At 35.8% G+C, this 12500-nt stretch overlaps 1 long non-coding RNA gene across 1 annotated transcript in view; it reads right to left on the bottom strand.

Moving 5' to 3' along the window:
* The window catches only part of LOC136837539 (uncharacterized), a 202216-nt gene extending 196446 nt beyond the window's left edge, over window positions 1-5770 (bottom strand). The window contains exons 1-2 of the long non-coding RNA XR_010852716.1: window positions 5674-5770; window positions 2231-2422 (exon numbers count right to left, since the gene is read on the bottom strand). This is a non-coding gene — a long non-coding RNA (uncharacterized lncRNA). The remainder of the gene's footprint in view (window positions 1-2230; window positions 2423-5673) is intronic.
* Window positions 5771-12500: the final 6730 nt, after the last annotated feature.

Here is a 12500-nt window from a genome sequence, read left to right as displayed (position 1 = left end):
CAAGAACAATGTTTACTGTATATCTTTTTATCCCGGTTTTACAAATACAAATAAAGACTGCAATTAAAAAAAAGTTTGTTAGAAAGATGATAATTAAATCTTTTTTTCTGATCTTAAACTATTCCGAGTAGAACTGTGGTAGTTAAATATGTTAGCAGTAAAATGTATGAATTCAATTTTTTCGAAAGCAAAGATCGATGTTTTTAAGTGTACTTCTTCTTTTAACGTGCTTTTTCCCATTTTTGTATGGGGTAAGCACGATGCCTTCTTTTGAAGGCCTTTGATTACAGTGGGTTTAAAAAATATGACCGAGTGGCTGTGCTAGGTAATTTAAATTCAAACCTAGTTGGCAGGCAAAGAGGTGTTCCTGGCATGTATGAAATTCTTTTAAATGACAATGGGGTGTATTTCATGGAAAAGCGTTTAGCCAAAGGGGATGGGTACTGGAAATATGTCTTCCAAAAAATATTAAAGCATGCTCATAAAAGAAAAAAATATTGAGGAAAGCACTTTGATGGGATATACGTGATCTTCATTTGGTTGACCTCATACTTGAAATCGATAGAACTTTATATAGGACAGAATGGTGTAAAAAACTTGATGGTAAATGCGATTAGGGCAGACTGGTTTGTTAGGAAAACAAAAGCAACGTTAAAGTGGAAAACGTGATAAAGAGGTTAGCGCAGTTCAAAGGACAGATAACAGTGTTTTAACATAGTTCAGGGGTGTGGGAGGGTAAAAGATGATGGGCTGGGGAGACTTTAGATATATTTTACTTATTAGGAGGTAGCAGAAGGAAAAGCACTTTTAGTATTGGGGGAGGGCCTCTAATTCTCTATGTCAACTTTTGCGACATATCATCGTCATTTCCTCTTTTCTACATGACTGAACTATGTGAAATAATTATCATTACTTTTTTTTTTTTTTAGCTATAATAAACATTTTGTCACTTCCATGTGTCTCTGCTTTACTCCAATGTCCATTTCTTTTACTACGTATTATACACAAACTTTATTCTCGGAGATTTTAAATGTTATGGTTTTGTTAGTACTCGACAGAAATACACCACTTCTATAAAGGAGAGTTGGATAAAAAAATTCCTCCAGTATTGTGTGCAAGATAGAAATCAACTAAGATAATTTGAGTAAGGAATTAAACAATGGTGATGTGCCTTTGGTGTAGGCTGGTGAAGTCCTTTGTGTTCTTTAAATCTTATACACTGGTTAGACATTTTTTCCGGTTAAACAATGAAGGAGTCAGTGACCTATGACTAATTTTTTCTCTGGAGTGAACCCCGAATTCAAGCTATTTCGATTTGTTTTACGGAAACATTGCAAATCTCTCTCTCTCTCTCTCTCTCTCTCTCTCTCTCTCTCTCTCTCTCTCTCTCTCTCTCTCTCTCTCTCTCTCTCTCGTCTTTACTAGATGAAAGAGATAGTGAAAAGGAGGAAAACAAATTGATAAGCTGGCAGGAGAAGACTGAATCTTCATTTTTTATGTAATAACGCCTCCCTGTATTTGAAATGCCAGTACCTAAGAGTAAATTAGGTTTTATTCTCCAACGAAAAATAAATTCATTATCAAATCTGTGATTAAAATAACTTATGACCAGAGTAAGTACAAACAGAACATTTCATAAGAGGATGTGCACAATTATTCAAAAATATTAAAGTTGAATTTTCATCTTTTACTTCCACATCAACTGATGAGTCTTTTTTTATGGATACTGTAACACATGAATGTTTTATCAGAAAAAGTCTTTGGCCGAGATGGGATACTGCACAATGCGCTTGACATTATAAATGTATAATGATTTGCTCCGAACCTTTTTTTTTTAAGTCGACCACCGGCACTGGTCTGTCCAGATCAAAAGAGATAATGTACATTCATTTACTCTGAGCCTTCAAAGAGCATACCCAGATGGAAGATGAAGTATCGTAACGAATTATAGATTGGTTGCTAAACTGCAACATTAAATAATTCATCGCAAAGTAAAACAGTTATGTTAATTTCCTTTGCATTTACGGATCACACATTTCAACAGCAAATTTTGATGAAATATGTAGGCAGGAAAAGATGTTATTTTCAAACTGCAGTATAAATTTTGCTTCTACTTGTTTGTTCCAAAGCAAACCCACATTCCCAAAAGACATTACAGATTTGAAAAAAAAAGCTTAAAACGAGTAAAGAATATCCTAAATGAGAGAAATATTTCTTGGATGATGCTTACCTTTTTTTTTAATCGAAGCCACGTCACGTCACATTTCGTATGCAGCGAGAGCTTGAACATTAAGCCTTCGTAATTCATTCATGAACCGAACGAAAGATTTTTGTACGCGGAGTCCATCATGCAGTAGGTCACAGGGCGAGGAAGGACATTTAGTATTTTGAGTTCGTGAGACATTGGAGCGAACATGTACAGCTGGAAATAAAAAGAAATACAAAAAGAATGGAAAAGTAAAAATGTCCTGTGTCGTTGCAAGCATGAAAATGATTTTGTTTGAAAAGCACACGAAAATTATAACAATCTAGATTAAATCAAGGATATATTCTGTCAAATAAAGTGACAGAGAAATAAAGTTGGTTGATTTTTAAGCCGCCTACAAATTTATCCATTTCAACCACAATAAGAGAGAAGCAAGTCACACCATGCACACACACATATATACACACATATATATACATATATATATATATATATATGTATATATATATATATATATATATATATATATATATATATATAATATATATATATATATATATATATATATATATATATATATATATATATATATGTGTGTGTGTGTGTGTGTGTGTGTGTGTGTGTGTGTGTGTGTGTGTGTGTGTGTGTGTGTGTGTGTGTGTGAGAGCCAAGGCGTTAGCAATTCGTCCGCTTAAGGTCTTTTCCAGGCAGGCGCCTACCGCATAACATACCCGCGAATTTTACCCAACTTCCCCACTCAGCAGCGAGTGAATTGCTAACATTTCATTTGACTTACCCCTTCACCGTGAGATATGATGGAAATGAACACATGGGAACGGACGAATTGCTAACGCCCTGGACTCTCATTTGAAAGACCGGGGTTCGGTCACGAAATTTATTTCTGTGAAACACGTTCCCATGTGTTTATTTCCATATACAAGCGTGTGTGTGTGTGCGTGATTGTGTCCGAGCGGAATTGTGTGTACACTTTTTTTTTTTTTAGTTATCCCTTCATCTTATATAAGTCAATATCGGCTCCCAGATTTTTCCCGAGTAATAACGGAAAAATAAGGATCAAAGATGGAGAAAAATCAAGTTAATTACCGTCGGCGCCTAATAAATTTATGACCTCATCAAGAATTTATGAGTTTCGCTGTCAGTTATAAACGATCAGAGACCTACGACAAAGGATGGTTTCTCATTAATAAGAAATATGAGCCTCATTTTTCCCTAAAGTGCCATCAGCTTTCCGGGTTTTGCTATGGATGACGCCACGTGAAAAAAAAATGAAAGAATTTATCAACTTTTTATAGAAGCGGAATTACGTGCAATAATTTCAAAAGATTTATCAGGTGCTATTGACCCTGAACTTATTATTTATACAGGATATGTTAGCAACGTTTCTGTCATCATCATCATCATTATTATTATTATTATTATTATTATTATTATTATTATTATTATTATTATTATTATTCACTGACTGTATTTACTTCAATTTTATCCGTTGCAGAGATAACCAAGAATTTCATATTTTTTTATATATTGTGCACACTAAAATGAAATGCTATCACCCTTTAGAATTTCAGAATATGGTTAATATTATTGCCCAACGGAAGAAAAGCCTTTGCGTTTTTTATCTAGCGCGTTTCAGTGAAAATTTAATGAATCATAAAAATTACTTTAGGAATTTACCAACACTGAGAATGGTATCCAAGTTTGGAGTCACAGAAAAAAATAACGAGATCAAGATCTCTTTCATCACGAAAATTGAGTTTTTTTCCTCTCTCTCTCTCTCTCTCTCTCTCTCTCTCTCTCTCTCTCTCTCTCTCTCTCTCTCTCTCTCTCTCTCTCTCTCATTTGTCTGAATTTTCGCTGCCTTGTTCATAATCCGAGTTTCGACTGCTTCATTGTTTTTGTTTTTTATCATTTGTTTTATCCATAATGTCTCCCTTCTCGCTGATTTACTAATTGTTATTTTCTGTCCGATTATTTTTCACCTCTCCGTTCCATTTCCTTTCCTTCCGATTTTTTCATCTGTTGTTTCATCCTGTGTTGTTTGGTTTATTCATCTCTTCACGTTACTGAATTTTTGCTATCTAACTCCATAGTGCATTAAATATTAATTGCTTCAACCATTGCTTCTTACTGTTTTTTTATCATTGGTGTTTACTGTCATTACTGACTGTTCCTTGACTTAATTTAAGTCTTTTCTCATTTACTCCTCTTTCTTTAATTCTTCATCTTATTATTAAGTTCTTCATTCTAAACTTTTTATTCCTTTTTATTTCAATCCTTTAAGCTTCAATACTATTAAATTAATATTTCATTCGCTTTCAACCTGGTATGCTAATACATCCTGTCTAATTGACCTCTTCTTCATCCCCTAATGGCACATTCTGTACCACTGCATTTTTTGCAATGTCCTTAATATATTGTTTCATTTAAAGTTGTTTCCTGAAATTTCCTTGATTCAAGATATATTCATAAATGATTAATAAATTTTATCAATCTCCTGGAAAACGCACTATTGATAAACAAACACCATTAAAAAGGATCATTCTCTCTTGATTGTTGCATTCTATCATGCTTTGCTCTATGATGTTTCAAAACTTATTATGAATTGAACTGAATAAAGAATTAGGGCCAAAGGCCAAGCGCTGAAACGGAAATTGACAGTAAAAGGTCTTGAAAGGTGTAACAGGAGGAGAACCTCGCAGTTGCACTATGAATCAATTGTTAGGAAAGGGTGGAAAGTAAGATGGAAGAAAGAGAATATGAAAGGAGGTACATTAAAAGGAACGAAAGGGGCCGAAGGCACGCTGCATAGAACCTTACGTAATGCCTACAGTGCACCGCATGAGGTGCACTGACGGCACTAACCCCCTACGGGAAAAATACTTTTTTTCCCCTCTCTTTTTCGTTCACTTTAGCTACGACAAAGAAATTATGGCACCTTTTAACTGGAGCAGTATTTGAGGTAAAGGGCCCAGGTTTATGTGTAGTGCAAAAACCTTAATGATTCAATTCCATTCGTGTAGTTTGGTTTTTAACGTGTTGAAATACTTGTACAGTTGTTTTACAAGTCATTTAACTGATTAACTAAAATAATGGTAAAAATTCTTCAGAAAAATAAAAACACAATATACAACGATTTAAAAGTGGAGATTTCAAATATGGAGTATAAAATGGCTACTGATCTTGATATCTGAAATCAATGCAAACGCATGTTGAGAATACTATCAAGTGACTTTAAAATATTAAATTGGGTCAATGATTTTCTTGACCTTTACAATAATTTCTATTCATGTTCTATTGGAATTGGAATCTCTCAATGATTTCATTACAGATAATTGTTTTAAACATATAAAATAGGATATCGGCAAAAGGATTAAGACCCCTTGAACCAAAATCCTATTGATTTTGGAGGCAACATTTGTTGCTTCTGCCACGACTCCGTATCTTACCTCTGGGCAGAATGTCTTCGGACCCGGTGTACCCAATGTTTTCAGATTCGTCGTGGGCCTTAAATGATCTCTAGGCAGGTTTCGTTTGGCACAAGTCTGAAAGCAAAATATATTTCATTTTAAAATGTTATTTTGCACGAAAACGTTTTAGGTTCTAAAACTGACTTCAAACTCATCAGATAGCACCTATAATCCTGATCTTCCATAACCGGTGTTTCCCATGATGATAGCTGTCTTACAATTTATCTCTGAGGTTGTGTAACTGCTCTAGGATACTTCATTTTTCTCTTGTCTGTCCCTGATTACTCTAGTTTACATATATTGCAAGGATACAACTCATATCCAAGGTGACTGACCGACATTTGTATGAGGGCTAGCAAGCTCTCCCCACGGTTCGTTTTTACACCGTAAATGATACTACCAAGGGCTAGCATTATTCACCTGCAAAATTAATTATATCTTAGTTTCACCAGACCACTGAGCTGATTAACAGCTCTCCTAGGGCTGGCCCGAAGGATTAGATTTATTTTACGTTGCTAAGAACTAACTGGTTACCTAGCAATGCGACCTACAGCTTATTGTGGAATCCGAACCACATTATGACGAGAAATGAATTTCTATCACCGGAAATAAATTCCTCTAATTCTTCATTGGCCAGTCGGAGAGTCGAACGCTGGGCCAACAGCGTGCTAGCCGAGAGCTCTAACCACCCTCCAATGAAGAACTTATTCACCTACAAATTCAGCTACTTCAGTGTTTGCCTTAAATGGGTTGATAACAACTAATTATTCTATTCTAAGATAACCGCTCTCATGTAGGTTTTCCTATAAGCAGAGATGATTTTCCAAGGTACCAGGGACTTTCTTAGGCCCATATATGAGAGCTGGATATACCTTGGTAGCCTGAGAAAAATCCTCCCCTTATGGAGAGCGGTTGGTTCTCACCATATGCACAAGAAATTCAGTAATCTATTATAAATATTCCCGTTTTGATGCAACAATGAATGTATACTGAGAGAAGTTCTAATGTGGCACTGCATAATTTTTCACGTACACCCTCATGACAAAAAGTTCGGTAAATGGCAGATATTTCGTTCCTAAGAAGGATGAGATATTTGCGTTTCCCAAAAACATTTCCAATCTCCTCCTTTCAATGTTTATTAAAGCTTTCATGTGGCTTCTTTCGTCTAACACCGTTCACGGCACAACTGTTATAAAGAGAAATGTCTTTACAGAATGCTTGTGCCTTGAAACTGCCAGTTATATGCAACAACACGACTTCCCAAGTGAATACACAAACCTGTGAACAGAATGCATTCGCAGACGGTATCTGTTTACTTCAGACGAGCCTATTCTGTGTTTTCTGAGGCGTTAGTCTCTGCTACACTTTAGCTGACATCTTTTTACGATTTACTTTCTTATTCACAAGCAATAACGGAACAAGAAACGACAGTATCGCCCCTCCTCCAAGAAAATACAGGTGGAGTAAAGCATTGTGAAATAATTATTTGTTTTTTTGGGTTAGAGATTTTAAATTCAGTATTTATTCTCAACCACATTGCCAACAAACCGAAAAGTCTTTTATTTATTAACCAACACCTTATACTGAATATCATCAATTAAAGATTACAATAATAGCTAAGTTTTATATGAGGGATTTCAGGATGTTTTCAATATTTTCCTATATTCCTTTTTAAAGTAAGATTTAAACTGAATAACTATCTCTCTTAGAACGTTAAACAAAAACGATGACTCCGAATATATATCTTCTATAATAACAAAATCCGAGAGGATCTGATCTTGCCTGTCTTCCCACGAGAGACAGTAGGGGAGACATGACACAGCCACCCAACCTGCAAACCGGTTTGTCCGACCTTGGTGGGGCGGGGTAGGTAGGGGAACGGGAGGGTAGGGGAGACATCCCCCTTCCTCTTGCAAGCCTATCTGTCCTCCCCGGATGGGGGCGGGGTAGGTAGGGGATCGGGAGGGTAGGGGAAACAGCAGCCCCGGGTTCTCTCATTTTATATTCCACGTACTGGGGATGAAAATGTTTTCCAAATGGAACATGGATTACTATCGAACAGTTACCGTCACGGGAGTATCGCTTTCAAAGCGCCAGTAATCCACAGCAGCTAATTGGACGATAGGTACGACTGGTGTCGTATGATCATCAACAAATTTAATTAAATGGACTTGTTCGATAACCATCCATACACTTTACATCAAGAAAGAAGAACAGTAACGTGAGTCTTTTAATATGCCTACATAAACTACTTGCGTTTTTTTGCACAGGAACTCAATTATTCGCATTCTCAGAATTGCAGCTGAGGTCATAGTGAAGTCTCCGCATGAAAGCGAAATATCCAAGTAAACAAAGAAGTAAGAATGTAATTAAGTATCTACAAAAGAGGGATAATTATCAATCTCAAGAAAATTCGTTGTGAGGATTTCCCATCTTTCTCCCTCATAATGAACCAGGCTTCGGAAATCAAACGGGCAAGGCAGCACAAAGAATGACCAAACCAGGACATTCAAAAACACGTACCATCGATGAAAATGTGCATACCATTCCTTTCATGTTACACTTATAAGCAGATGTGGTGGCTCATCGCACAGTATTTTAACTGAAATTTTTTAACATGGCTGTCTGTAAGATATGTATTATGAATGTTAACAATAAACAGAAGAGTAGAAACTGATGGTCAAGCTGATACGGGCATTGTTACAACATGAGATATGTGTTCACTACAATGAACCAAAGTTTCATAGGAAGTTATGGATATACGAAGGTTCTCCACTGCCAAAAAATCACGAACTGGCGTCTCTCTGCAAGGTTATGGATTCTGTATTTTGAAATCATATGGTTTTTAGTACGATATACTACTTGGGAAAGATCAAGTACTCAATAAGTGTCGAACGTAAAACTGTGATGAATAACTAATGGGAATAAAGGGCCTTTGCCTGTCCTGGTGACGGCCTTTAAACAATGAGTGAAAGAAAGAAAAAAAAAATTAGCTCCAAGGTAACCAGTTACAGCTTTAGAACAGCACGAAGGTAGATGATTATCACCAGTTAGAGAGCATATCTAAGTAGGTCCGGCTTGGAAGAACTGTGCTTGAGAATGAACAAGTGAAAAATGCGCCAAAGTTTCCTCGGCGCAATCGAGTTCTCTGTACATCGTATAATCAAGGCCACTAAAAATAGATCTGTCTTTCGGTGGTCTCGGTATGATGCTGTATGAGCCGCGGCCCGTGAAACTTTAATCACTGCCCGGTGATGGCCTGTTCTATATCGTTGCCAGATGCACGATTATGTCTAACTTTAACCCTAAATTAAGTAAAAACTACTGAGGCTAGAGGGCTGCAATGTGGTATGTTTGATGATTTGAGGGTGGATGATCAACATACCAATTTGCTGCCCTCTAGCCTCATTCGTTTTTAAGATCTGAGGACGGACAGAGAAAATGCGGACAGAAAAATGTGCGGACGCACGGACGAAGCCGGCACAATACTTTTCTTTCCGGAAAACTAAAAACGAAATAAATATTTCATAGAACACTCAATGAATGCCTTACAAAGTATAAGCTTTCAAATTATTAGTTATTTAAACCAAAGGAAAAAAAAACACATTCTCTAAGTTATGTTAAAGAATGAAATATAGGTGGGAATGTGCAAAAATGTTAGCAATTGACTCTTTCAGTTTTCATTTTTCCAAGAGCACTGTTAGTAATTGACGTTTTCAGTTTTAATTTCCCCAGGAGCATTGCTGGAAGTGAAATTTAAATAAAGGAAACGCAACAGAATTCGAGGGTGAAGGTAAAAAAAGAGCCAACTAGGGAATAGTACTAAACAAAAACCAAACCATTCGCTTTTTTCACACCACCCTCGACTTCCTTTGCGTTTGCTTTATTGAAATTTCCTTTTGATATACTTCGATCTACTCAATATCCATCATCTCAGTGGAAATCCTATACACTATTCCGCTGCTCTTTCTTTCTCTCTCTCTCCTCATGCCCCCATTGCAGCCTATCTCTCGGTGATGGTATCGATTCACGAGCTATTTCTTTACTTTATATATTTATAAATTTATATATATATATATATATATATATATATATATATATATATGTATATATATATATATAAATATATATATACATTATATATATATATATATATATATATATATATATATATATATATATGTATATAAACATATCTTCGAGGCATAATTGTTCATAATAGACTTGAAAAACCGTGGCATTCATTTGATGTCAGACATTCCCTGCTGAGTTTACGGTTTAATGAATCTTCATAAAAGTAAATTACCATTATACTTTGTCATAACATGTGTCTGATTGTAGGAAGAGTATTGTCGTCCTTTGAAAAGCAAATCCCTTCTGCTCTCCCCCCGCCCCCACACCACCCACCCTCGCTTCAGAGGCCATAAAACGCGTATTCTCTGATTATGGTGGAACATCAAAGATCAAGCAGAAAAGTTAGTTTAGCGTCATTGATTTAGGCTTTTATGACTTAAAACCGGTCATTTGTAGCACAGAAGACCTATTTTAAAAAGAAGATAAGTCATTATCTGCAATAATGAAATCCCTATTCATCTAGCAGACTAATTTGGATCTTCTAATCATTATCATCAGCATTACGAAAGAAATGGATAAACTCAAAGTCGATCTGTGTATCAAGTCGGATTTCTTTTAGACTGCAGTTATTGGACAGAAGAGGAGATAATGAGGTTTGATGAGGTGTTTAACAGGAATTTCAGAAAAAGGGCAGAGTGTATTTGAAGGGTTATCTTTGGGAAAATAAAATGTACTAAAAGGAGCAAACGCTAATGAACAGGATTATTGGTCTTACAACAACAGAAAGAAATGAAGAGATGCTATCCAAAGAAAAGTTATTCATGTTTCGATAAAGGTGCAGATTTAGAAGGACTGCAGAGAGGAAGGAAAAACATAGGTTTGAATGGGAAAATCAAAAGGTTAATTATGAAAAGGTGCCCAAATTGACGGGATATAGAAAGAAACACTAGGTTCCCCTTTACATCACGAGTGGTATTCCAAATAGTATAATTCCCCCATTCATTTGGAATGTAAAATACAAAGCCTACGAGAACAAAAATAGTACATTATTAGTGAAAGGAAAAATATATAGTGCACGTGAACCAGTTTTTAAGTAGGTAACATTCGCAAAGGCAAAACAGGTAAATGCAATGTGATGGCGGTGGTGCAAAAGGGCGAGTTACTGATTCGTGGTCAGGGATGTGTACGAAGAAATACTGGCGTTGTCGTCCTACCGCATGGGTTTTTACTTTGTCAGTGGAAAAATACATGGAGCCGAAGCAGAGACAGCTGAACAAATAACCTGGAAACACAGGAATTATTTCCACAAAGCGGCCTTTATAAAATCATGAAATATTGAGTAACATCGATTTCAAGTTCTTGGCCATTTTTGGAGTTTGGCAAGCATCTAGAATTAGTATTGTTCTAAGATATTTCATGTTCTCGTTGTTGTTGAAAAAATACATGGAGACGCAGAAGAGACAGTTGAGCAAATAACCTGGAAACACGGGAATTGTTTTCACAAAACGGCCTTTATAAAAGCATAAAATATTGAGTGATATCGATTTTAAGTTCTTAGCCATTTTGGAGTTTCTTGGCAAGCATCTAGAATTAGTATTGCTCTAAGATATTTCATGTTCTCGTTGTTGTTGAAAAAATACATGGAGCCGAAGAAGAGGCAGCTGAACAAATAACCTGGAAACACGGGAGTTATTTCCACAAAGCAGCCTTTATAAAATCATGAAAGAGTGAGTGACCGACTCGAAGTTCTTGGCCATTTTGGAATTTCTTGGCGAGCATCTAGAATTAGTATTGCTCTAAGATATATTTCACGTTCTAGCTGTTGGTGAAAAAATACATGGAGCCGAAGAAGAGGCAGCTGAACAAATGACTTGAAAACACAGAAATTGCTTCCACATACCAGCCTTTATAAAATCTTGAAATATCAAGTGATATCAGTCTTACAGGGAAGTTCTTGACCATTTTGGAGTTTCTGAGAGAACCTTTAGAATTAGCATCGCTCTAAAATATTTCATGTTCTCTGCATTCGCAAACCAGTTTAATACATTATAGAAATAAATGTGTAATCCTTTTGCAAAGCTTTGTTTGAAAACACCAACTGACATGCAGTGAAGACTTTTTTTTTTCATTTTCTTTTATAAGGCGAGTCATTCGGTTTCTTTAAGGTATTCCAGAGCTATATTAATTTCAAGAGACTTTATCTCTTATAAGAGAAAATGTATATGAACCCGATGGCCTGTACCTGCGATACGAACCTTTACTAGACGATATAATCTTCAGTTTCTGACGATGCATTCTCTATTGATATACAAGTAATGTTTCATCACTGCGTTACCATTTAATCGGAATGAAATCGAGCATGACGTTACAAGAAGCTTGGTACATACATAGATGGACGTATCAATCATTTAAAATATATACATACATTTCATGAAATAAGAGGGCTAATTAATTACTGAATATAGTGAAATATAGACTATTTAATCTTAGGAATTTTAATTCAAGTGTGTTTTCATTGCTCCTTTCAGTCAATTTCCTTCGATTGTTGAAGTATAAGCTTCTTTACTTTAAAAGATGGTACACCAAGTACTTTTTGATTGTGCTATAATGTATATTTTTTCTTATTTTCCATCCACCAAGCCTCAGATACAACAGGTATTGTGCCTGTTATACAGGTGACCATCACAGAAAATTAATAGAATAGTCTGTAGACTCCATGTTACTGAAATATA

Source organism: Macrobrachium rosenbergii, chromosome 59 (genome assembly GCF_040412425.1).
Source record: "Macrobrachium rosenbergii isolate ZJJX-2024 chromosome 59, ASM4041242v1, whole genome shotgun sequence".
NCBI lineage: Eukaryota > Metazoa > Arthropoda > Malacostraca > Decapoda > Palaemonidae > Macrobrachium > Macrobrachium rosenbergii.
Note: the sequence above shows the minus strand (reverse complement) of the source record. Positions and strands in the feature narration are given on the sequence as shown.